General features: G+C 39.3%; 1 long non-coding RNA gene across 4 annotated transcripts in view; it reads right to left on the bottom strand.

Moving 5' to 3' along the window:
- The window catches only part of LOC123386165, a 135,464-nt gene extending 121,101 nt beyond the window's left edge, over nt 1-14,363 (bottom strand). For all 4 annotated transcript variants that reach the window (XR_006599880.1, XR_006599878.1, XR_006599877.1 and 1 more), the window contains exons 1-2: nt 14,193-14,363; nt 13,516-13,585 (exon numbers count right to left, since the gene is read on the bottom strand). This is a non-coding gene — a long non-coding RNA (uncharacterized LOC123386165). The remainder of the gene's footprint in view (nt 1-13,515; nt 13,586-14,192) is intronic.
- Nucleotides 14,364-25,413: the final 11,050 nt, after the last annotated feature.

The following is a 25,413-nucleotide window of genomic DNA, read 5'->3' on the forward strand; positions in this document are numbered from 1 at the left end:
CAATACACACATATACATAAACATCTTTCTGCTCAAAGTGATTTTTCTCTATATAATACACTGCACTGTATTTGTCAATACACACCCATGACTAATCAATCTGGGAGCAAGTTAAACATATAATAATGAGGATATTTCTATGTGTGGGCTGCAAAATAGAACAATGTATAATCTCTAAATTAATGATGGAAACATTATAGATACTGACAGAAGAAACAAACAAGATGTGGTTAACCAAGAAGGATTAGCAGAAATGGAATACAAGTAATTCACTATTTTCTTAACCACTTGAAACAAAATGCATTTTCTCAAATTCATTCCTAATGTTCAAGAAGCTACTTTCCATGAGCGTGCTGAATCTTAACAATGTAAGAATCATCCCTTTTTTCTCTCTTTCTCAAGAAACAAATACTACATATTTACACACACAAGTTTCAGCAGGAATGACAACAGGAAAAAACAAACTGTAACGTGGAAGCAAACCAAATGCTCTAATAGTCACTGTCACTTGCCTGCACTACGGATACTTGTCCTTCTTCCCTGTTTACCAAAATTGATGTAGTTTGCATGTCTGTCTCAGGGAGGGGCAGTCTTTTACCAACCTCAAGATTCAATCTATTTTATTTAATGGTGAGCATGGAATGAAATACAAGCCAGTAAGGGCTTATGGTTTCCGCAGGCACTGCTCCTGGAAGAAGTTGCCTCACTATTAAAAAGCAAGCCGAAGCAAAGGCCAGACTTGCTTTGCCGCAGTGTGTTGCCAAGCCTGCCTGTGCAAGGCCTAGAACTCTGGCAGCCGTCTGGAATACAGGACAGTTGTTAAAGCAGAAAGAAGAAAACAAACAAACAAACAAACAAATCCCAGAAAGCAAAAACCCTCACTTTGGTCCTTGCTGACCTTGTTGAGGCCCCAGTCAAACTGTATCTAGTACTTCCTACTACAACTCCATGACACGTATTTAAATCACTTCAACAATGTTGTGATTTTTTTTTCCTTCAAAAGATGTATGAACATATCTTCTGACCGTATTTGCTGAGGACTCAAGTTTAATGCAATGCTCACGTAAACATAAACTCCCCCCAGATAGCCATAGCTTGGAATGTTTATATTTCATGAGTATTGAGAATAAGAAATGTTGTATAATACTACTTGGTTTCTCCAGTATGTGAGACTAGGCTAACCCATTTCTTTTTGTTCATTTCTTTTACTCACACTTAGGAAACTTATATAAAGAAAGAGGAGATAGACTTTATGCTTTTTAAATAATAGTTTAAGAAAGTACATCTATCATATTTTAAACCACCTGGCTTTCAGAAATACTGCCAAACTACCATCAATCATATTTTGTTCACATTGGCTGGTCAGAAGAAGAAGAAAAACTAAAATATTTCAGCTTTCTTCCCTCACTTACTTACCTAGTGATCGAGTCCTAACTCATTTTCCTCTCACCAAATCCCTAAAGATACAGTACTAAATGGGAAAAGTATGGAGAAAAGGGACAATGATAAAATGGAGAAAGGTGGCAAGAAAAGCAATTGAAGAATAAGAAAAGTGGGCCGACGGGATATGTCAGAAAAGGCACTACATGTCTTCGGGAAGACATAACTGCAGGACCACCGCATACTGTGTGTGACCCATGCTTGATCACCGAGGACCAAGTCCCAGGGATACCAAATGAGAACTCAGAGGACGTCTCCGGTGTGTTTTAAGGGACAGCCCTGGTGGGGATGGAACACAAGGCAGCTCATAGCAGAAGGCATGACACTTGGAGGAAAAGGAATGAGTTGAAGTCCAAGTGCTGCTATTTTCTCTCAATGTGCCAGTGGTCTTGGCCAACTGACCTAACCTAACCTTCAACCACTTGTGAAGAATCCTACATAGGAAGAATCATACTTAAAGCAGAGCCCTGTGGGAAGATGAAACAAGATCCCACATAAAACACACACACTGAAATGTGTAATTCACATGTTCAGCACACCCTCCAATTTTTCTGTTTCAACAGCCCTGAGACATCAATTCCTGGGAGCTGGTGAAGTTTCCCAGCTGGGTTGCAAAGACTCTTACCAGGATTGGCCCTGAGCATTGCTGAGAGAAAATTAAAATGACAACATCCTAAGTTTATTTAACTATCTTCACTTTGCAAAATATGTATTTTTCTCATGTCAGATATAATTTATTCCAAACCACCAGGAGTCTTCTAAACTAGATATCATCCCCTCTTTCAAAGCAGAACCCAGTCATGAGAAATCTGTATTCCTATTTAAAACAATCTACTTATTGAATGAGAAAGAATTAGAGCCCCATCAACTAATTCTCAGTCCAGAAGAGATTCAAGACATATTTGAGTCACTGGTACAGAAATATATCGACCTCACTTTTGCCAAATTATCCATTAAATAACTCAAGTTTTATTACTGGCATTCACATGAGGTGATTAGAGTCAGGTGAGCACTATATCTCCTCTTCCCAATAGCCTCATTATCAAATGGTATCTGAGCCTAGGCTACATTTGAGTAAGAAAAAGAAAAACCCAAATCTCAGAAGCTAATATAAGAAAGGCATATGTCCTGTCCATTGGAGGCTGACTAAAGGCTCTGACCTTGTCCTTGTTGTTCTCACTCAGAGACCCAGACTGACAGACAGCAACTAAAAGGAACACGGCCAGAGGCCATGGCAGAGAGCAAAGGGAGAGGCCCTGTAATAGCAATTAAATGCTCAGTCAGCTTACTAAAGATGAACCTCACCATGCAATGTCCCATGGAAGACGAAGAGCCAGAAGTATTCAGTGCAAACAGTAGTGATTGCCCCCATATTTCACAATGAAAGCAATTCTTAGAAAAATTTGCCAAACAGGCAAACATTTATTACCAATCAGGCACAAAATCAGTCATATGATTATTTTTTTAACCTTTTTTTTTAATCTGGTCAATCCTATAGTTGAAAAACAACATATTGTTGCATAGAGTAGGGAGAACATAGAGCCAATGAATCTCTAGACCTGATCTAAAGGTACTAATGAGTTAAGCTAGCTGGATTCTCTAACTGGTATGATCCAAATAATTATGGGGGCAGAGCTGATGACATATCTTAAACATTGTTCATTTCATCCATTTCTAGCAAGCCATATACTAATTAGCAAATTCTTTGCTGTAGATTTCTATAAGGATCTTTGAAATTTTTGAATAGCCACCTCTGGAGAGGATTTCTGTTTAGGGCACATCAAATGCAAATTGACTTTTTGCTGCCAAACAAGTCACCTTAAAACTCAGTAGCATACAACTATAAACTAGTATTTCTTATGCATCTATAGAGTCCGGCTAACCTCAGGTAAGTTCCTCATTTATCTGTGGTTGGCTCTGCTCCACATGTCTCTCCTCTTTGTCTAGGAATAACAGACTGCCAGGAATGTCCTTCTCTGGCTAAGGCAGAAACACAAAAACTCAGTCAGAAACACACAAGTTACCTTGAAACCTTGGTGCAGAATTGCACACTGTTATTTCCACCTCCTTCGTTGGGCCAAAGCAAATTACATGGCTGAGACCACAGTCAATAGGCAGGGAAGTTCTTCCCAGTCATGGTGGGAGATGATCACAAAGTTACAGAGCAAGCCACGGATAGGACAACAGATGTAGAATAAGTACAGTCATTACTGCAATCTAGCACATACCCCAACCGAAAAGATAAAAATTAACTCACATACTCATATGTCACTTTTTTTGCATACTAGTTTTTAAGTTTCAAAACTCCCACTGCCTTCAGTGGATTTAGATCTGTGTAGAACCCCACCAACATGACTCCTAGCTAGGGTCTCTGACAATTACTGCTTTAGTAAAAATCAGTATCTTCTGATAGTTGTAAAAAGCGTTTGAGCGGAACAAAGGAAAGGAATTAGACCATACTCCCAGCAACCTGAAGCAGAATAAAGACTCAAGATAAAGGACTTAATTCTACATCTATTCTGAGTTAAGATCAAAGACAGTCAATCTTCAGAATGTGAAACAAAAAGTGATATGCTTTTTTGTCCCTTTCATGTATAAAATTATACAGATGACTCACACTTGTTTGACCATACACCTGCACTTCTTGCTTTGCAGAGAGTAGGTTAATAGGGAAAAAAAATGGTTCTCTGTGAGACGTTTAAAAATAAGTGAGCTGGAATGATGCTATAGAATACATAAATTTCAGGAAGAATCTAAAGAGAATTTTAACTTTACCTGATACCTGGTCAAACTGTCATCACAAAAGCCTGCTGGTGGGGAGAGGGTTTTGGGGAATGACAAGGTGTTAAGTTCTCTTGAGCAGAGAGTCTCAGAATAAACTAGAATAATGCATGTGGTTATCTTGAAAACTGCAAGACATATCATCATTTTCTCTGAGGTTTATTAAGCAATTCTAAAGTTTATTGGCAGCAGATAAAAGCTGATATCACAACTTGGTCCATGTTGGTTTCTGCCATGCAAAGGAGACCTAACAGTGATTTTGTACAGGAAGCATATGCCCTCTTAATTACACAAAGCATTAAGTTACTTACAGAAGAATCGGGAACCATATGGTCCATTAGAATCAGAAGTCAGAAGGTAATGGAGAATAGGATTTCTGTGCTTTCTAGCTAATCAGAGATAGCATGCAATAGGAAGTGCTTTTCACAAACAAGGAACCAGTGCAGAATTTCATCTTTTCATTTGGCTTATTCAAAAGCTCTTTACATTATTCTAAGAATGGCTGTGGGAGTGAAAAACCCACCTTGATGGTTTTGACCTAATTTGTCACATCTCTGGAACAGCACTTACTAAATTGCATCATGATGTCACTGTTTATTTACTCACAGAAGCCTGGGCTCTTCTGGATCAAGGGCTCCAGCTTATATAGCTGGGTTTATCCATTCTCACTCTTAGCAAATTCTTACTTAAGGCTGAGTTGTTTCTGATTTCTCTAAGACTGCATGAAGTCTATCCCAAAGCTAATATTATATTCCTATAGAGAAAGTTGACATTTGTAAAAAGAAAAAATATGAATATCATTCACTTTCTGTATATAGTAGATCCTGATGATGAAAGATAATTGAATGACCAAAAAGCATGTGCTGCTCTAGAAGGTAAAAATGGACCAAGTAGCTTTATTTTGAAGTTGATACCTGTACCAAGATTGATTTTTAAGACCTGTTTTTCAAAAAAGACTTTAATAATCATTTTAATTTCTAAGTCACTAGAAACCTATATTTACAGTACATTCTCAAGTGTGTAATGTTGGAACAAGTTTTGTTTTAGATTCTACAGTATCTGTGTACTTACGGTCCTTGGGAAGACGCAGCCACAAGAAAGAGGGTGAGCCTTGATTTTGACCCTGAGTTTGTGGTGAAAAGATAGAAGAGTTAAATTTGCTGGCTTTCTATTTTGGTTTGCAAAGCATTTCAGGTTGTAGGACAAGTTATGGGGAGGAAACCCACCATATTCCCCAACATATAAAAGCATTTCACTTCATTCTTTAACAGTATTTCATTAAGTTCAAAAAATATTAGAAATACTTTTGTAAAAACAAATAAGAAAAACACCTTTTTATGCAGTTACCTTATTTACAGTGCTTCTTGGAAAAAATCAAATTTATTCTAGTGCTGAAGCATCAGAATGATATTTTCAAATAAAGGAAAGGACTTCAATGAGTATCAATAATCCTTTCAACAAATAAAAGCTGAAATACTTTAAAATTATCATTTTCAAAGTTGTGAAATTAAGTAGCCTTTTTAATGTCAAAAATATGCCATGGGCTGTCTCACATAAAATAATCATGAGTGTATGTTAAATAAAAAATAGATGATGGTAAAAACATACTGAAATCAACAATTCTTTAAAATAAATGTGTAGTTGTATTAACTACCATATCATGAAAATACATGCTTGTACATTTTCAAAAATAGCATATGTGTTTCCATGTGTGTGTGTGTGTGTGTGTGTGTGTGTGTGTGTGTGTACTATATACGTTCAAGCAGACAATTCATAATTTGCATCTACTTTTGGAAGCAGTTTATAATAATTTTGATGCCTGTCCTCTCTCAGGGCTCCACATGTTAAGATTCACTGAAAGGAAAGTGTGTAAATAAGTAATAGTGCAAAGATATCATTTTGTTCAAATGTGGGAATTTACTGACTACATTTTATTGACTTTTGCCAAATGTGATCGTAACACTTAGTGGTTCCATTTCATGAGGTTTGGGGTTATGAAAAGAGTCTCTTCCAGGACTGAAATCCCAGGTTCACTGCTACACTAGCCATGGCCAAACAAGCCCAGAGGTCTCAAGCTCCATCTGTTTGTGTTGCATTAAATATTTATTGGAGAATAAAAATATTAAAAGGCAGTATAAATCCATGGTGACTGCACATGTGGTCCCCATACTGGATAAGTCTCAAGAAGTAGAAAATTAGGGAAGAAGGTGAAGAATTACAATGATGCACATGTGCAAAGGGTATTCTCAAATGTAAAGAAATAAGCACATTATTTAATGGAAAATTCTCATTTTTATTTATTTTATTCTCAAATTTATTTTCTCAATTCTGAGGAAAAAAGCCTTTGAAATTTAAGTAATTATAAAACCAAAAGAAAACCAGAGAAGCACAGAGTTAAAAGGTTATAGCATGTTTTTACCATAATAACATCTTATCGATGTTACTTTATTAATAAAAATGTATGTCGTACAAAGGTCTCCATAATGTGTTTTAAGTCCTGTGTTACGTTTCTTCTGTTACACACCATAGCCTGCATTTCAGCTATGCCAAACTACAAGCAGATCTCCAAATTAGTGTCCTTATCCCCATCTTTACACCTGCTGTGCCTGGAATTTTCTTGGTAACTTCATACTCCTATTTCAATCTCAGATCAAATGATTCCATTTACTGAAGCCCATCAGGCTTTTTGGGGCCTGAGTTGCTACCCCTCACCACTCAATATCACATACTCCCTCTGCTATACCTCCTGTGACTTGTAAAAGCCAAAATTTTCACACTTTTCCTTAGATTATACGACTCTAAATATAAACACTTCATTAATCTTTCCATTTCCAGTGCCTAACACATAGCAAGCCCTGTGGAATAAAGTCTCATTAAGTAACACGTATATATTTGAGACGAAGCCAGCCAATTTATGATAGATGGAAGGTGTGTATCAAAGATATCAATGTTTTCAAATATCACACTATTTTTTTTTAATTTTTTTTTCAACGTTTATTTATTTTTGGGACAGAGAGAGACAGAGCATGAACGGGGGAGGGGCAGAGAGAGAGGGAGACACAGAATCGGAAACAGGCTCCAGGCTCTGAGCCATCAGCCCAGAGCCCGACGCGGGGCTCGAACTCCCGGACCGCGAGATCGTGACCTGGCTGAAGTCGGACGCTTAACCAACTGCGCCACCCAGGCGTCCCAATATCACACTATTTTTAACAAATTAAATTTAAAAAGTATAGAAAATTTACAACTCCTTTATTTTAATACAAAACAGGATTTTTCAAAGGAAATATATGTTTAAATGTACATATAAGTAATATAATCAGCCTACTGTATTATGCCTTTATAAGATCATTTTAAAACCTGGCATCAATTTTTATCTTTCTAATATGAAACACTAGCTTTACTCATCCTATAAACTCCCCAATTATATAGTCCATGCCATAGAACTCTGTGTCTCAACAAACTAACTCATTTATCTACAAAAATAAACACCAATAAATGTTTAATTATATTGACGTTGATGATACGAAAACTGACATATATTCCCTAATTTTTATGTAATGCAATTAAGTATAAGCTGTCCTGCTGTGTGGATGCCTTCGTCTTCTCTGGCTCAGTTAATCATCACAAAGTGAAGTGACTGCTCCTTTTGCCTAAACTCTTTTCTTGGACCACTGCCTGAAAATATTTTATTTATATTTGAGGATTCAAACTACCCCTTCCAAAGCAAACTCTTTCCAACCCTCAACCAAAATCAGTAAAACACCCCCAAATCTGTGTTCCCACTGGACTTAATGAATGATATGTACATCACACTGGATTATAATGGTTATCTCAAAATATGACTCCTTTCCTTGAAAAGGGCCATGTAGTCTTCATTTACATATCCCCAGAGATTCACATAGTACTCTGCCCTTTGTAGATCTCAACAAATGTGTGTTTAATGAACTAATGAATGGATGATGTTAAAGACAAGCACACATTTCACATCAGTGTGCTGTGGCCATTTCAGTAACATCATGAAGTCTAAGCAGAAAACCTTGAGCAAAATCAAACGTATAACACTGCTTCAAAAACACTGATTAATCACTGCACACCACCTGAGTCTTAAGTATAAGCTGAAGTCCCGTGAATCCTGTAGGAAATCAATAAATAGTAAAAAATGATGGAGAGGCTATTTTATTAAACTGACTACATATTCTTTTTGAGAAAAAAATATCTTTTTGAGATCTTTTTTAGAAAAACACATTCCCATTAAAGTAAATATCACTGACAGAATTCAAAGATCAAAAATACGTTCATGATTACTATAGCATACATTATTAGGATATACATATTCTTGCTTGCACGATGTCCTACAGAAATTGTGAAGACATTTCACATTTGTATATCAATGTACAAGTCACCAGAAGGAACGATTATAAAAAGAAATCTTTACCTATTATAAGAGGAAAAAGAAAAATCATTTGAGCCATATCGTTTGGTGGAACCCAAGAAATAGTTGAATAAAAATGGCACGCAACCCCCTCTCAAATACACTTACTGTAAAAAAAAAAAAACTTTAAATATGACTCAATTGCCACCTTATCCTTAAACAACTTGGAACACAACTCATAACAAAAGATAAACAAAAAGAAAAAAGAAAAAAGATCTTTGGAATCAGCCTATGTCTCAAGTCTCAAACTCAAGACCAAAAAAACTATAGGACTTAGGAACATATATATTTTTGTTGTTATACATCAAACAGGTTTTTTTTTTAATGTTTATTTTATTTTTATTTTCTCCAGAGACAGAGTGTGAGCAGGGAAGGGGCAGAGAGAGAGAGGAAGAGAGAATCCCAGACAGGCTCCCTGCTGTCAGCATAGAGCCCAACATGGGGCTCAATCTCATGAGCTGTGAGATCATGACCTGAGCTGAAATCGAGTTAGACGCTTAACTGACTGAGCCACCCAGGCGCCCCTCAAAAACAGTTGTTTTAGAGAGTCGTGGAACAAGGCAAATAAAAACAGCTAAACACCTACTGTCTCACAATGAGCTGCTTTATCTGCCTGTCCTTGACGTGATTTTGAGTTTCTGACCACTGGCTTAAACAAAACTTCTGTTTCATTTACACCCGTGTGTGCCAACCCCCTCCCCCAGTGCTACAAACAGCATGGTCAGTTCCATGGAAAAAAGTGAGACTGCTTCTCTTTTGGTCACAATGATTTAGTTGGTAGTTTGCATCATATCTACTATATGATAACCCCTCAAAAATAGCCATTGAATGAATTAGCAAATAAATAACTGAATGAATGAGTAAATGTCATCACATAGTAACAATCACTGGGAAAAATGAAGTGTTTAGTGGACCACTAGTTAGAAACCTACTTTATATATGAGACTTCTGGAAAATGTTACAATAACAACCATTTCTTCCCATAATGTACTATGTTTACATGCATTACTCTATCTGTATCACACTCTCCACCTGATGGGTAAGGAATTGCATGTGGTATGAAAGGTGAAGGAGAACAAGATAAGAGAACACATTAAAATAAAGAGCAACAGAATCACTGACCACAATTTTAACAGTCAACAAATAGAAACCAACATAAAAATTATTTTTGTTGACAAAACTGTAGTGAAAACATGGTCACTTAGGTCAGCAGAACATAACTGAATTCTGAAGGAAGAAGGTGCGGAACACTGTTTTTAAGTGCTCTACCTTTCAAGTGGCTCAGGCTCACCAACGTCTGGCCATATTCGACTGAAGTCCATTATTTTGCTGAGAAACAGGAAGGAAACAATTCTCATTTCTGTTTTTTTAATACAAGCTTTAGCAACTTAAGTAAAAATCCTAAAAGCACTTCAATACACATTTTCTCCTGTTGGTCTTGAAGTTATATATTAAGCAACATATTCTTTACATATGTTTTCTCCACATTTCCTTGTTCACGTAAATCAGGTAAAATAGAATTTGACTACATTCTACCTCAATGCTAAACAGAATGGGTTCAAAGTGTATGAAGATGTTTTTCAGGGCTCAGATTCCAAGAAAGAAAATTGGTTTGTTGACTTAATTATAGAACAATTACATACCAATATTTATTCAATCCATCTTTAGTAGTGTAGTTAAAAGCATAGTTTTAAAACATATACATTTTATTCTGCTTACATCTCATGATTGGAACGAGAAACAGTCTCTACAGCAAACACAGATATCTCCAAACTAGGAATTGTTTTCTCTTTTCTGTGTTTACAAATGCTTTGTTGGCAAATGTTGAACTTTTTATCATAACATTCCTGAATAATGCAGTGGCAAGATCTTATTTGAACTGTTTATCTGTGTTAAACTTTGCATTTTTCTCCTCATCCATTACAACCAGAAAGCCAACTTCTTAGTACTTCCTTGCCTCAGGGCTTTCTATAAGGAAAATACAGAAACTACTTATAGCCGTTTTGTTTTATGTTGTTGTTGTTTTTTTCCTCTTAATAACCTAAATTCTTTGAAAATAATAATCCCTGATCTTAAAGGAGAAGTTAACAGAAAGAAATGCTTTTAGAAATAGGAGAAAAAGAGGAAGATTCCCTTCTGGTGAAGGCAAAGTATAGGATGCCTGGTGGTCTAAACTGGGGAGATAAGTTCCCAATGTCTAAAACCTCTGGTCACAGAGAGCTTTCCAAAGCCTCAGAGAAGAATGGCCTCATGGTGCACATGGTGGATAACCCCAGCCCTAGCACCCAGCTCCGTGCAAATACCACCGAGAATGGCACAGAAGTTTCAAAACTAATAACATGGGGAGAAAAACGTGCTAAGACACTCTCAGCACAGACGTTACTTTACATCATCAAGTTAAAGGTAAAGTAAAAGATGGTTACATCTTAATATATCATAGTTTAAATTTCTTAAGAAAATTTAACGCTACAGATCTTGACTATTAAAATACAATGAAGTATTATTTTGATATAATGAATCAGATTGTGACTATATAATACTATATTGGAAGAGACTTAGCATATATATGTTTCATCAGACATGAAGATTCCTGACCAGATTAGGGACTATGTATATACAGAATAACCAATCCAGATCATTTATTTTACTACGTCTATTGATCAAAATAAATGAAGTCACTTGGCCCTGAATCCACATGACCCACAGATAGAAGACACTGTAGAATTTACTTTATTAGTGAACATGAAAATTAAATAGGCCAAATATAACCCAAATATGATCTGCATGTCCATTTTTCCTGTGTTTTGATTTGGGAAAATTCTAAATCTTAACTTAATGATACTAATCAATGTACCCCTTATACCTCTGCAGGCTTTGAGTTTTTAAAAGGTGTGTAATGTTTCTTCTAGATACACTTTAAGACAGATTGAGTTTTCATGCAAGACTCATAGTAGGTACCTAATCAATATACACTGAAAAAACAAATTATACTGGCAATACATAATCATTGTAAAATATTCAAATACTTTGCAAATACTTAGGAAAAATATGAAAATGTCCCTTTATTCTCCTTAGACCAAAGCACTGTTGAGTTAGTACTCTTTTTCTTAACTTTATGTTTATTTATTTTTGAGAGAGAGAGAGAGAGAGAGAGAGAGAGAGAGAGAGAGAGAGAGAGAGAGCGCATGCGCACAAGCAGTGGACAGGAAGAGAGATGAGGAGACACAGAATCCGAAGCAGGATCCAGGCTCTGAGCTGTCAGCACAGAGCCCGGCGCAGGGATTGAACCCACGAACTGTGAGATCATTATATAAGCAAAGTCAGACGCTTAACCAACTGAGCCACCCAGGCACCCCGAGTTAGTGTTCTTCTATATAGTCATTCCCATGCTTTTGCACAAACACGTATATGTGCATATATACATATTTTTACCTAAATGAGCTCAAAATACCTATTTTTCTATAACTTGCTGTTATGGGTTGAACTGTGTCCCCAGGAAGATATGCTAAAGTCCTAATCCCTGGTCCCTGTGAATGTTCACTTTATGCAGAAATAGGGCCTTTTTAAATGTAATCAAGTTAAAATGAGGTCACTAGGGTGGGCATTAATTCAGTGTGACTGGTGAAGAAATAAAAGGCACAGAAACGTGCAGAGAGAATGCCAAGTGATGACAGGGGCAAGCCAGAGATTGCTGGTGCTACAGAAGCTAGGAAGAGGCAAGGAAGGGTCCTCCCCTCGAGTCTTTGGAGCAAGCGTGGCCTTGACAATATATTGTCTAGGACTTCTGGTCTTCAGAACTGTGAAAAAATAGATTTGTGTTGCTTTAAGCCACCTAATTGTGATAATGTGTCATGGAAATCCTGAATCTGTTTTTTTTTTCCACAAATAATAATATTTAGACATCACTTCTAGTGTCCATATGTATACAGTTACTCCCTGGTTTTTTTGTACAATTATACTTACTGCAACATGTTTTTAACACCATTTTTTTTTTTTACTCAAAGGTAGTGAATGGCCAGCAGTTTTTAAAGTTTCTTTGTGAGCATATTTCATAATTTACAGAAAGCCTATTTGAACATCAAACTTTGCAAACATGCATCAAAACTCCCAATTCCCATAAATGCAAACACAGCCAAACATGTGCTCCCGGACATTCATTTCAATAATGTTGTGAACTTACTTAAACACACAGATTTATTTTCCCCTTGACATTTAAAACATTAGATCAGCCTATCACTAGCAGGTTATTTGTGGATAGAAATAATTCTCTCTGTCTCTCCACTTACATTTTTGTTAAAACGTAACACACAGGCCATAATGTTAACCACCGAATGAATTTCCACAAACCAAATGCAGCTATATGATAACACAGATGAAGAATGGGTACGTTATCAGCACTCCTGGAACTATTCTCGTTTCCCTTCAGTCATTACCAACACCTGCTCCAAATTTGGGATTTTTTTTTTTTTTTTATCCATTATAAACCAAAACTTCTTGGTAATTAAGTTTCATTTCAACCTCAGTATTTCCAAGCGTTCTAACCACTAGTCCACCAACCCCACTGGGCCCTGCTAAATTCTCCTGCTCATTTCCTGCCATTTGCCACCTCCCACTCTGTGCTTCAGCCACACTGAGCCACCACAATCCCAGAAACCCACTTTGCCCCCTCATGCCCCTGAATCATTGTTTTTCTCATTCTTTGTGTCTTAAACGCCCCTCCCTACCCTATGGGCTCCTTTTCCCCTGGCTAGCTTGTACAGCATCACTTCCTCCAGACTTTTTCCTATTCCTTTTCCAAGAAGGGGGTCCCCTTCTGAGTCCTTCATGAGCATACTTTTCTTTATCAGCATTGCAGCACTCACCACACTTTCAGAAATTTGCCTGGATCCTTCTGTTGACGGCTCCCACCAGCAAGAGGACCACCAGGATCACCTGTGGACCCAGAAATGCCAAAATGTGTAAATTGCAATAAAAGAGAATACATCTTTCTGCCTCAACTTGTATGTCAGAGGGGGGAGGTTAAGGGGCTCCTGGATAGCTTAGTCAGTTAAGCACTGGGCTCTTGATTTCGGCTCAGGTCACAATCTCTGTTTACGAGCTCGAGCCCTGCCACCAGACCCTGCACTGGCAGCACAGAGCCTGCTTGGGATTCTCTCTCTGCCCCTCTTTCTGTCTGTCTGTCTGTCCGTCTGTCTCTCTCTCTCAAAATAAACTTCAAAAAAAGAAAAGGGAGATCAGGAGCAGATATTTAGGAGGTCTTGGGATCTGGATGCCAGGAGTTTAAGGTAGATCTTTCAAGTTTGCGGACTAACTGGGACTGGACAAAGTTTGTGACACAGCAGCTTATCATCAGTGGACACGGGGAGGTGAGGACCTTGTCACAAGCCCTGAAAAGCAGTTGTCTGAAAAGTGACCTGTTTGCCCAGATGAGTCATAACCTGTGATCCTGAGATGCAGGCTTATTTGTTCAGGAGAGTCCTCCTTTGGTCAAATACACTAGGTTTCAGGTAGTTCTTGAAGCAAAGATAAAGTTCCGTACCGCATGCACTCAGTGTCAGGGGACCAGTCACGTCCACCTGCGTCGTCAGGTCACCAGGTAATACAGGACATCCAGGAACCGCGCACCCGCCCACCACTACGGCTGGACTACCCCAGGCAAGCCTAGTTTTCGGTCTCCTCTGCTGCCCTCCTCTCCGCGCGGCTGCCAGGGTGGGACTGTCCCTAGGGAGATCCCGGGAGTTTTCTCTCGTCTCGCGAGGTTTCACGCTACATCCCAGGGCCAAGATCCCTCTTTGTGGCTTTGTCTTTTGCTGTCAGGCCTAGGGGCAGATTGCGCTAGAGTGGCTCCCTGAGGTTGGAATGTGGCCGCAGCTCCGCTGGTGGTGACTTGGGTCTTATTCAGCCACGTGACTGGCAGGTGTGTGCACGTGAGCACTTAATGCTGGGTACTGTTGTCATTTGGAAGGCTTAGTTACGCTCAGGATTATAATCACAAATCCGGGAGCTGTTATTATTTGGCTTTATGGGTGGTGCCATCTCCAGGTATCACACCAAAGTGGCAGGGCTGAGGTTCCAGCCAGCTTCCAGGATCCATGCTCTTTCTTTTCTATTCTGTTCTTTTGTGGGGTCTGTTTTTTTAAGATAAAATATCCGAGGGGTGCCTGGGTCGTTTAGGAGGTTAAGCATCTGACTCTTGTTTTTGGCTGAGATCATGATCTCATGGTTTGTGGGATCGAGCCCCACATGGGAGCTCTGCACTGACAACACAGAGCCTGCTTGGGATTCTCTTTCTCCCTCTCTCTCTCTCTCTTTGCCCCTCCCCACCCTCTCTCAAATATATATATATATTATGTATATATATATGTATATATATGTATACATATGTATATGTATATGTATATATATGTATATATATGTATATATATACATATAAAATAAATAAATATATAAAATATAATATATATATTTATATATAAAATATATAAATATATATATATTTTTTTTTAAGCATAGCCAAAATGTTGACTTCTTTGTTGATGTCAGGATGTATTTTGGGTTTAAAACACATACGCTACATGGGGCACCTGGGTGGCTCAGTTGGTTGAGCCTCCGACTTCGGCTCAGGTCATGATCAGGTGTGTGGGTTTGAGCCCCAAGTTGGGCTCTGTGCTGACGGCTCAGAGCCTGAAATCTGCTTCAGATTCTGTGTCCCCCTTCCTTTTTGACCCTCTCCCACTGGTGCTCTATCTCTTTCTCAAAAATAAACATTAAACACACACACACACACACACACACACACACACACACACTACAAATGGTTCCACTGAAGAGTTACTGTCACAAACTAATTTTTTCTTCCTATGTCCAAATACTACAGAGAGCTGATTTCCAGAGTACCTGAAATATGGCACAGGCCTGTGAGTTGGCTCCACAAAAGATTTTTGTGTAAGCAACACAAAAAAGATGGTGTTTGTTTCTCATCACCTGGACATATCTAATCAAGCCACTTGATTATTTTTTTAACTCATCTGTGTCCAGAAGCACTGTCATGTTTTGTTTGGTGCCATTCTCATTCAATTCATACCCAAAAAGTCCAGAAGTAACTCAGAACTAGAAAGTGGCTGGAATGCTAAGGTTGACCAGGGCTTTTGCTACATGATAGTTGCCACCTGACTGGAATGTCTAAGAAGAATGACAGGAATTACAGTGTTCTGCTCAATTTGAAAAGGACTTCCCAGAATGATGTGGAGGACCAAGAAATCCACCTGCCTGCTTGGTGGTAGCTCTCCAAAGGGCAAGGCCAAGAATCTTCTGGATGTTTTGTCAAGTTGACATGGTACAGAAAACATACAGAAAAGCAAGGGTGACCACCAACCATGTGGAGACAGATGATCTCAGTTCCCTCTTCTCTAACTTTTCAATGCCATGGTCCTCAAGGATAAGCACTGAAAGTGATTCATTTAAATTCACTACTTATATGAGCAAATTAATAAATAATACAAATATCAACTCTCTAAGGGAACGGGTTGAAAGTGAGTAGAGGCCACTGTGAGCCACAAATTAACCTGAGCATATTTACTGAGAGCCGTTGTCACTGTCTAATTCCTCCCTCAGAAGTGTTGAACTGGAGGAAATGCAATTAATGGTGAATGCTGAGTGAGCTAAGGTCAAGGCTAAGAATAACAGTCAGTGCTATGGAGAGAGTAGGTTAAAAGGAGGTACCTTAGAAGTCAGAGATCAAGAGCAAGCATGGGAGGCAGGTAAAGCCATCCAGAGCCAGGGGAGGTGTAGCGGCTGAGGGTCACCACCTCCCAGAAGACACTGAACCAGGGAACTATTTAAAGGTATGAAAGCAGCCATCACTCCGTGGAGATGGGCGGATCTGGAAATCTAGGACAAGCTGACTTCAGTGCAAAGCTTCTTTTACTTTTTCTGCTCTAGGAATTGTTCAAACTATAATACATTCTTGGGGCTTTGCCCTAGGAAGCCACGTGGCTACAGTGCCACAGCTGACAACTGCTAAGGACTTTCAGCTTTCCTCATAAGGCAAAGTTCCCGTCTGTTCTAAATCCCTCATGATTAAAACTTTTAAAACCCATCTGGCTACATTTTAAATAAGGAAGACTTTTGAGACTCATAGGACAAACTGGGATGTGTAGTCTGCAGAGATAGTTAATAATTTTAGGATTTGATTCATGCCATTGAGGAGAAAAAGGTTCAAAGGCCAGGGGAACCGCACACTTCATAACAGAGTTATTTTCCCACAACAAATATGGGTAACAAAACTTGAGCAGTGATATGATAGAGATGGGAATGTATGAAGCAGAATAGCATCTGCAGTTTTATTAAAAATGCATATTAACCCAGATTAAAATTACATGGGCTATCAATCCTCTTGTTTCAGAGTCTGTTGAATGCCAGCTGGGTTCAAGGGAAAAAACTTACCTTTTCCCCTCCCTGCTAAGCTCTAATGTTGCATGGTTTGCCAGATGCATGAGGGACTTGATCCGTCCCTGGGGAATGCACAACAGGCCAAGAACGGGAGTTAGACACCTGACCTGGGTCCCAAGATGGCTCAAAATCAACTCCATTTGCACCCAAAACTGGAAGGCAACGTTTTTCAAGGTGTGGTTGTCAGTCCTCGCAGCTAGGTGCCTTTCTTACTATCTAGTTGGTTGTCACAGAAAAACAAATAATGCAAAGCCAAAATGCCACACCGAAGTCAATTGGCCTCATGCAACAAAAGAGATGAAGCCAGATATTTGATGCAATTATGTAACTGTCTCAGGTAAAGAGATGTGTTTAAACTGTTACGTCAATTACCTGAGCGTGTAGAACTAATTCTATCCCAAAGAGTTCTGCCAAAGTTAACAAGGCATTAATCTATTAATTCAAATTGAACATTAAGAAGACTGAGTTTGACTCTAAGACCTGATATTTTGATTTGTGCAATGAGGCAGGAGTTCTGTTTTGATTTCTTCAGTGATGTTAAATTTGACTGTATTGAGCTGAAGGGACTAAAATGCTTCTGATCCAAGGAAATAATGATCATATAACTCAGATTTTAAAGTAATAATAATAAAAAAAAAGCTTACATAACAATATAGTTTGAACCTTTACAGTAGCAGAAAGGTCATTTTCAATCCCTTATTTATGAAACTGACCCAAATACATGAAATATTAGACAATTTCTCAGTAAAATTGGTTCAGGCATTGTTTCCCTGAGTAGAATGTTTAAAACTGTGTCTTAAAATGTCTCACATATATTTAATTTCTCTGATCTCTCAATTTTGAATTTTTAGGAATATAATAATAATCAAAACGATTCCTCTAGTAAGATCCCATAGTGTCAACACATTTTGTATTTTGTGAACCCTCTTTTATGTTAAGAATTTTCCACAACTTCAGCTAAGCAGAATAACCCTATGGGGAGAAATAGATTTTTTGAATTCGCTAATTTTTTCAGAGGATTTTGGGGAGGTAACAATTTCTGCCTGATTACATTTGTAGCTAAGCATTACTTTCTAGAACAATTGATGGTTTTAAAGATATCTCATTGTGATTCTAATGATTGTTTTTTTATTTTCTCTTTCTCCCTCCCTCTCTCCTTCTCTCTCTTTCTGTTTTTACCCTCTAGTAGTAGTAGTAATAGTAGTAGTTACATAGCCATGAGGTTGAAAAACAGAAGTGTACCTTTGAAAGTTATCAGATTTAGAATCTGTGGTACAGTATAAATATGACTTCAGATTCTCCTTAAACTAGGAGAAACTGCGACCGAGGCTAATTTTTTTTTCCCATTAAAGTTACAGTTTTTATCAGCTGGTTGGCCCATAATAGAAAGGAGAGCATTTCAAACGTGTTTAGAAAATGGTAGGTAAGCAGGTCATTGCTGTAGTAAGTTATTCAGAGAAGGTGACTGACTGCTTGATTGGCTTATGAGCTGGACCCAGCCCCTCATCTTCTCCCCTGCCCAAGGGATACATGCTCTGCTCAGCATTCCCGTAGTGGGGGGCACGTCCAAGGATGCAATTTGGAGAGTACAACGTGTTGTGGAGACTACCTGGACAGTATATGTGGTGACTGAACCCACGTAAGGCCTCAGCAGTAACTTTTAGCATCCTGGCTGGTATGTACGGAGATCGCCTCATCTTGCAGCTGCCCAGGATGGGCTTCCTAGGTAATGTCCTTTGCTCGTTAAACCTACTCACCTACCACTCTGGGGTGGCCAGCCTCTTTCTGCCATCTCTCCTTGCCCTTGAGTGAAGGGGCAAGTTTGAGATTTCACTTGAGGAACCCCGCGTGTTTGGAAAAGACAGTAATGAACTCCAACTTTACCTAACTGCATCTTAAGACAAAAGATTTCACCGTATGTGTGATTCTAGGTAGCATACTTGTGTTTTGTGACCTTTGGCTGCCACGAACGTAAATAAAGATTTCCTAAGTGACTTCTAAACCTTTTTTTCCCTTTTCAACGTCCTAAGACAGCCTTTTTTTTTTTTTTAGTACAACTGTTAGATCCTGGCATTTCACATGTTTTTCTTGTATACCCCTCTTATTAGTACTACTTGGGTTACCAGCCATTATCTAACTGATGGCACCGAAGGATCTCCAGGGTTACTTCATCCAACCACCTTTTTCTTTCCTCAAAACTTCCAACCAACCTGTTTAGAACATTGTCATTAACTTATGATTTAGGCAAAAATGGTACTATCACAGATGCCCTGGGCAGCCCTCCTTTCAACTTTACATTAGGATATGCCCTGTGCTCTGGTCTCCAAAGTTTCTAGGGAGAGTGAAATAATAATCTCTTACACCACATCCATTGAATTGAAATTTTATCTAATTAGCACATTCCCTAAAAGAGCACGGACTAGCTGTTCATCCAAGACATAGGCTATCCTGAAATAAGCTCTTGTCAGAAGCGAAATATAAAATCCACACCCACACCTACGTCACTGGGTGCTAACCTGTGTCTGAGTCTCGACAAAGGAAAACGAGACATCTGACAAAGTATACTGCTTTGTCAGCCCCATTCTCATTTTTGCTATGTGGCAAAAATCTTAATAGATCAGTCCGATCCCCTTCGATTTGAAAAGGAAACCTCTACTCCCAGCTAAGTGCAAAAATTTCTGAGACCAATCCTTCAGAGTGTGTTTCATCGTAAGTGAGTATGAACCTGTACACTTGATTAAAATAAAAGTTGAACACACTGATGTCAATTATTACCAAACACAAGAAGGGTTCATAAAAGCTAGCGAGAATCATTAGATTATGGAAATGATTTTTATAGGAGAAATGATTCTCTCCCCTGCTTTCAATGTGTTTTATGTACATAGATGTGAGAATGATTATGACTTTAAAGTTTATTGCAGGAAACGTCTATTCTTCCCAGTTCTGATTTTTTTAATTCATGATATTTTCACATTTCCTTTTGCCTTTGTTCTGGCATTTAGCTCTCTGGAGCCATTATTCAAAGTGATACTTAATAGCCCCAATAAGAAAGCAACATCTTTCAGTAATACACATGACTGCTTAATGATGCAAGATCATCTTAATTCCCTCTCCCTGTGTTTTATTTTCCTTTAGGGGGCAACAATTCTAAAGGCTTAACTCTGTCTCAGCTGGTGAAAGTTGAATTGCCCTGCTGAGTGCTGTGGCATTCTTTCTCTCCTCAGTTGGTCCAAGGAATAAAAACCCTAATGGTCTTTTGAGAGTGAACCATTTGAAGAGTGTTAGTGGTTTGTGTCCAAAACTTTGTTGCTGGGGGAATTGAGTTAAGCAGGAGGGGACAGAGAGGCTGCTGTTTCCAAAACCTCTTAAAAGACATAAAATCACACCAAGTGATATGTCATTTTACAGATTTCTCCCTTTAACACCATTTTCCCAAAGGCTGACCTGCTAGTTAAATCAGGAAAGAGGAAACATGGCCGATCGCTTGGAATAGAAGAGGAAGAAGCCCAGAGAGCAACAGAGTGCCGAATTCCAGGTTTATTACAAAAGAATGAACAATGGGTATGCTGCAGGCGTGATTAGCCCTGGGTTACCTTTTTATGAATATCCAAACTGTTCTGGCTTCAAACCCTGTGTGTTATACTGTTGGCTCCCCACCTCCCCACCATAGTTTTTTTTTTGTTGTTTTCCAGATAATTCCCAGGTTCCCCAGCGGTGATTGATTCAGTCCTGGTAGTCAATCCACTGCAGCTGAAGCAGAGATTCTGATGTGCTCACGGAGGCCAGACTCTGTAAACTCAGTCCTGCCCGTTTTCCCCAAGGGAAGTCGGGTGGCTCCAAATGCTTTCAGCCCTCCCAGAATTATACAGTGGACAAGGGCAAGGGACCAGTGCCAAAGCTCCAGCCCTCTGGTAATTACAGGTTTCTGACCAGGCTACGGTCTCCCTCCCACCCAGTGAAATCACACATTGGCTGCTTAACTGATTGTCCTAGTGCTGGTGCCCTGGTGGGCAAATGGCACTTCAGCCAGTCTGATCTGGATAAAAGGAAACTCTTCCTTCAACATAGCCTTTCTGCCTTACAGGTGAAACCATCTCAACCATTGAGACTAGGTTCAACCTTACAAAAGTTTGTATGGAGGTGCTTCTGGATAAGATCTTTCCGGATCCTCAGGGTTGAGGGGCATCTTGATGGGTTGCCTTACAGCACTCAGTGCAGCCCCTGACCCCTACCCCGGCCCTCGTTGTCAATTTCCTAAAGCGAGCCCGTGCACAAGAGCAATTAACGTGTGCAGCGCAGTTTAAACCCCTGTACTAAAAAGGAAACAAATTAAGTCCTGTAGCTCTGCCTCCATCATTTCGGCTTTTGTCACTAACAGAGCTCTGATCTGCTCCATCTGAAATGCCACATGCAGGTTAATTAGGCTCATGAGGAACAACACAGCCCCATCACTGAGCGCATGTGAACGAAATTCCCCTTGCATGATCCTCTGGGCCTCATTTTACTCCCTTAGCCCTCACTCAGTGACTGACCCTCAATTGGAGACTAACACAGAAGGAACAGAGAATATGTGGCTCAGCCCATCTTGGAAATTTCAGGTGTGTCACATTATTTCTAAGGCCTGCTTTAAAATGGACAGGTGGAGACCCTTGTCCAAAGAAAAGGAAAAATGTAACATTAAAGCTACTGATATATAAAACTATTTTCTCTATTCTGCGGTCTCCCTCATAACCTGTCATGATGTCTTTGATCTGCTACTTAATGCCACACTCCCTTAGGGGTGGTGGTAGTCATGAGGCCAGCGTAGATGCTGCCGGGTTCCCAGGTGAGGCCCCGTTCTGTGATTCAGTGATGCACACAGCAGCATACTGCTTCCAAGTGCCCCCTCCCCACAGCTGCAGAACTGATGCATTGGGTGCGGAGGGGGCAGCCGATATCTTCCCTTCCCAAAGGGCCACCTGCATTTCTAAGTCACATCAACAGGTGACCTAACAAGTGGTTTCAGCCTCCGCATCGGGACATACTCCGTGCCTGAATCAGGAGTGACTAAGAGGGTTGATCCTCACCTCCAGCCACTGGGTAAATACTCCCAGCCCTGAGCAAGGATGACCACCATTATGCCCCATCCCAAGATGTTGCAGGATGCCTGTGTCTGACCCAGACCTTCCCTCCCTGTACCTAGGTCCAGGTCCCCACAGAGTGAATTTGGGGAGGCCGGAGGTGGTAGTTGTTGGGCAAGGGCAAGGAGGCAAAGGTCAAGATGACCTGGGATACCATGGACCCAAGAAATAAAAGGTTTTCCTCAAAGAGATGGAAAGAAAGCCAGAGATGGGCTATGAGTCAGCTGAACACATATTTTAAAATTAAATTGTTAAGAATTTCAAGGCACCGGCCGCACATCATTAAACTCCAAGCCAGGGCCCTTCTGAACTTAGCAGCCCTATGTAAATTCATGGATCACATCTACTGCAATGGGCCTTATTCAGGTGGTCTCCATTCTCTTGGCCAAACTCAGCAAGACTGACTCAGCCCCTCTGGGAGGGTTGGAGTGGGGCTATGGAGATTTGCTTTGACAGTCTGAGAAATGTTAGTCATGCAGAATAGTGTTTGTAAGTCCATGTTCCCGCATCCCTGGCAGCTGTGTAGCGAATGAAGGTGACATTTTGATTTGATCTTCAACTGCCTGAATTCTCTCTTACTCTTGCTCACTCTCTCGCAATGAATTATGAATTCCCTTGTGCTCCCATGAGAGCAGGACAGAAGGAGCGGTTGTTCTTCTCTGCTACTCCATGGCATATGCTGCACCCGAGAAGCTCCCCAATGCAGGGGCCCCCCTCTGGCCCAGTGTCGCCTATGACTTGGAAGGCCAGTTTGCCTATCCCAGGGTTCTATTCTAGGCCAGTTTGCTGTATCCCTTATCTTAGTCTTTCAGAGCTGTACAAAGCTGCTTCCCTTATCTTACTCTTTCTGGGTAATTGCATCATTATCTGTTGTTGTGGTTGCTGTCATTCCTTTTACTTATTTCACAAGTCAAAGCTGGTCAAGGAAAAGTGGAGCTATTTATTGGATCCTTTTAGATAATCCTAAAACACATGTGATACTTTCCTCAATCCCTCCTTGATTTGACCTTCTTATGACTTTCACACTGTTGGGCATCAGAGCTCCCTGACGGTAGATGGCATATCCTCCAGGATCTAGATTTCAGAACTCTATCTTTGTTCTTCTGTTCCTTTTCTGAATGTTCCTTCTCTTTTCCTCCATTTGTTCCATAAACACTCAATCTCCTAGGATTCTTCCTGTTTTATCATTCTATTTCCTCCCTTAAAACCTTTTTTTTTCCCTGCCATGTTTCCAAATACCACCCATATGCTGATGGTTCTCAAATTTCCATCCCTAGCTTTGACACCTCCTATAAATTCTAGAACCAATATCCTAGTCCTTACTAAATATTAGCGTCTGGATAGGGAGCAGTCTTCCAGAAATATATGGCCTAAAGTAAACTAATCCTGTTTTCCTTTCTAAATTTGCTCCTCCATTTATACTTCATTACATGGTGAGGAACCATAGGCCACAAAGTGTTCCCACACCGGAAGTCCTAATGTCTGAGATTCACTAATCTGCCTTTTCTCTCCTAGCACATTCACCAAATAACCAGCTACTATCTTTTGGGTAATCTACATATTTTGTTTTTTGTTTTTGTTTTTATTTTTCAGTATGCCACCTTCACCTCTATTTCTCTGATTTGAGATCATCTTCAGTATGAGTCTACACTATCCAACTTCTCAAGATAATGTATAGAGAAGCAGAAGTTGTCATCAGAAGATAGTAATTGATCAACCAATCAGTGTTACTACCTGCCTAGAACTGATGTCTTTTTCTACGTATTATCTTCCTCGAAGAGTTCATTTTCCCATGCTTGCAACAGTTGCAAAGTCTGCCTATGCTATGTAAGCTGTACCATGTAAATTGGTTTCAAAATTATCTTGCTTACCTTGCAAAAGAGGAAACATTCAAAAGAGCAGAGGAGCATGTTGTTGCAGAAGATCTCCTATACCACAAAGAGTTGGGTAAGCCGTGTACTGCAAAATTGTTCAGGTGGTATTCTCTATGTAAACATCATAGTTGTACATTTGTTATGAAAATTTTGGCTTTAGAAAGGGGTGCTTTTCTTTTTCCTTTTTTTTTCCCAATTCAACAAGAGTTCTTGCATGGCCTAGTAGAAGGCTATGAATCATACACAAATCCATTTCAAATGAGAGTTGAACAGGCTTAAGCCAGTTAGCAACTTTAGAAAATATAACTAAAGAGGACAAAAATGGTGTGAATCACAAGACATTAAGACTCATGGGGGAAAAAATAATAAAATTCTCAAATTTCCTTACCAATGTGACTCTTCCTGAAGTTAGCAACATTAAAGCCAAATGTAAATTTCAGAACTCAAAATGTATTATTGCATAATTTAATAGGCAGATGTTTACAGAAAGCATTAAGATGCATAATTTTTATTAATTACAAGAATGACTGCATAGCTTGAAAATAGAACCTGAATGCAATTTAATGTAAGACAAAATAAACTTTCTTCTTAATGTTACTTTTATCTTTTTTAACATAAAACTACCATGAAAGCATTTGTCACATTGTTTGAGACACTAATTTGCACTTTTAGTGTGTTAACATGAATTGACAATCCTCTCCAGCTATTTGTCATCAGCTGAGAGAAACCTACCACACTTACTGAGCTTTTCAGTGCTCAGAAATCTGACAGGTTACTCCAATGCGTGTTTCTTCACTAGCTCCTCATGTTTTAGGGGTATATTCGGAGTTCCAACCAAGTTCTTTAAGATTCTACCTTTTTTTTTCCTTTTCAAGTCTTACCTTCAGCCTCATGCCATATAACATAAACGCAGCCTACATGAGAGCACCACATTCTCAGCAGTGACAATCTACTCATCACTATGTTTTCTTGAACAAACCATGCAGAATCTGGAGTTGGCATTTAGCATGTCATTTATTTTACTTATAATACTTCCTCTCACCCAAGGTGCTTTACTTTCATTCTTTAAAACCACACTGTGAGGCTACACTTGCTCTGAGAAGCCTATGATGTTTTGACAGCCATAACCCTTCTCCTTGTAACCAATTAAGACAAAATGGTACCCTTGTCTTCAGAGCAGTATCTGAACACAGCATGTGCTCCTTTTGCTGCATTTACCACCTTGTACTACAAATACTTACTTAAATGTTTTCCTCCTCGCGACTCTGTGAACATCTAGAGTATGTATCTACATGTATGTACACGCATGGGCACC

Source organism: Felis catus, chromosome B3 (genome assembly GCF_018350175.1).
Source record: "Felis catus isolate Fca126 chromosome B3, F.catus_Fca126_mat1.0, whole genome shotgun sequence".
Classification (NCBI taxonomy): Eukaryota; Metazoa; Chordata; class Mammalia; order Carnivora; family Felidae; genus Felis; species Felis catus.